Consider the following 2,699-nt stretch of genomic DNA (forward strand, 5'->3'; position numbering starts at 1 on the left):
TTTCCCCTTTCAACAGAGGACGCCCCTCGCTATTTATAATAACAATAATTATTTTTTTTCCCTTTATGGAAAGGAAGAGCAACGCGTGTGAACACACCCGTGTGTGTGTGTGCAGGGGAAGCCGCTGATCCGTTTTGTGCCCTCCTCCTTTCCAGAGCTTGTCTCCATAATTTAATGATAATTTAAAATATTGTTTCTCTCCCACTGTTTGATAATCCTGTTCCTTTAGTTGGTTTGATGCTGACAGATTTTGAAGGCCACGCTTCTCCCTCTCACCTGCTGTTACGTTTAAAAGAAAAAAGGTATTAGCCTCCGAGGAAATAAATATTGAAACAAAAGGTTCCAGCCATAAAGCCCCCAGATCCCATCAATTCAGTCCTCCGCTCTTAATTTTCCTGCGTTCTGATTTTTTTTCCCCCCCTTTCTCTCTTTTATTTCCTTCTCTTTTTTTCTTCTTCTTTTCCCCATCACGTTTCCTACCTGAGCTCCCCTCTCCCACCCTCCTTGCAGGGTCTGGCGGAGCTTCCTATTTATTTATCTCTATGGGGGTGTCAGGAACTCACTTTTAAGTCAGACTTGATTTTGTATTTTATTTGTGGGCCCGGTTCGATAGGGCATCATTTTCCTGAGGAGAGGGGTGGAAAAAAGGTAAATTTGCTGTATGTGGGTGTAGCTGTAATGAAAAATCAGAGCAGTTAAATCGTAAAATTTGGATTAAGAAGCTTGAATTTAATACACACACAACACATTTATTAAAGCATTAGAATAATTGAAATTTGCTGCTGGAATAGTCCAATCTGTTTAAATAATTCTATGGGTGTCTTGTTGTGATAAAAGATTATCTGGAATTCTATTAAAGGCGCAGGAGCCCGATTTCTAAATCCTATTTGGATACTTTCAATAACTATCAATAATCTCATCTACTCAACAGCCTCCTGCCTCTCAGCTTTATCTGAAAGTTTACAGCATTTCAGGAGAATTTCATAATAAAAAACCCGGCGTGGTAGGAAAGCAGTACCTGTCATTCATGTTAGGATTAGAAAAAAAAATATATTAATATGAGAAAAAAGCCCATTGAAAGGTTTGCTGTTTAAGTGCCAGACGAGATGCAAGGGATAGATTGGTTTTGTATTTCAAATCTCACCTGAAGGTTATTTTTATCTATCTAAACAAATTATCTCCGTCTGTTTGTGGAGTAATTACATCAATGGATATTATGAATAAGGGAGGCTCCAGCCAAATATTAATGAAAGGCTCAGCTCACCTCGCTCCCCGTTTTGCTGGGCTCTCTTCAGACCCTCGAATTAACGCCAGGTCCTTTTAAATCCCTCACTTACTCCAACTTTCGGTTAATTTTATACTGTTTAATATCATTCCAGGGGCTGATTTATTTTGTTTATACGTGGGTTATCTTTGTAATTGTTCCCAGACACTTTCCTGGCCGGAGCACCAGCTCTCCCGGACCCCAGTGCTTTCACTAATCGCTGCTAATTTTCTTCATTAACTTCATTTATTCTTTCCACGCGTTTTTGCGAGGTGAGGCGTGGAAAGGCCTCGCCCTCTGCACTGATTTCTTCCCTTGAAGCTCAATGCACAGGGAGGAGGGGGACACCTTTGGATCCGAGCCCCCCAACTCGCGGCCGGGGCTGCCCGGGAGGGAAAATTAGGTGTTAAAAGCGATCGGCAGAGGGTTGAAAGACACAACTTTGCACCAGGCGGTTCCCCAATTCTTTTACCTCCTCTTCTCCCTTTAAATTTGTATTTAAAAAAAAAAAATATATATATTTATTTTTTTCCCTGAGCTCTTGCTGAACTCCCTGGACCCAGCCCTGATTTCACTCTGGTTATTAGACAGCTACCAGTGACTGTCTGCACTCCGCGTCTTTCCTGCTAATTATCACCTTATGAAAAGTGTTTCATTAAGAAACTCTGCTTTTGATTAATTATCGACAGAATGCTGACCAGAAAGAAATGAAATTAGTGGCTGACCCCGTCTGAGTAACACTGAAAATTCATCACCCATCCTTTTAATATTGAAACGCACCGTAGAATTTTTAATAGAAAATATTGTTTTTTTCCCAAACCTTTCAGTCTTTATTAATGCCCCTGGGCAAGAAATGATATTGCTGGCAATATAGCAACCTTTGTTCATTTTAAATTTATTAAACATAATGCACTTCATTTTCAAATATTTTACTGTTTCTTTTTAATTTCGCTCACTGTAAGTACAGAACAAACCCTTTTTAAACATTGAAGGAGCTGGGGAGGGGAGTGGCGGGTCTCTCTGCCCTCCCCAGAAGGCCGTAGCCCACAGAGGGTGGGCAATCCAGCCCATGGGAAGGGAAGGGGCTGTGATTTCAGCTGGCAGCCCCCGGCCTCTGAGCACCCTCGGGCCGTCCCCGCGGGAGCCGGAGGAGGAGAAGGGGAGGATGGGGCAGCCCAGGTCCTTTTGGACCGGGGGTTGAGCCCCTTCGGGGCAGTATGGGGAGGTGTGGGGCAGGGGGATGCCTCTCTGCCATGTCTGCTCTCCCACCCTGCCCCATATCCTCCCACCCCACACCCCGCACTGCCCTCGACGGCCGGGGCAGGAGCAGCTCCTCGCACGGAGGAGCCCCCCTCGAGGGGGGTGGGAAGGTGCGGGCCCCCCCGTGGGCCCTGGGCCTCTCCCAGCAGCTGCTGTCCCCCCCAGGGCCAGCGGC

The sequence above is a fragment of the Chaetura pelagica genome, unplaced genomic scaffold (genome assembly GCF_000747805.2).
Source record: "Chaetura pelagica isolate M959 unplaced genomic scaffold, ChaPel_1.0 scaffold138, whole genome shotgun sequence".
Lineage (NCBI taxonomy): Eukaryota > Metazoa > Chordata > Aves > Apodiformes > Apodidae > Chaetura > Chaetura pelagica.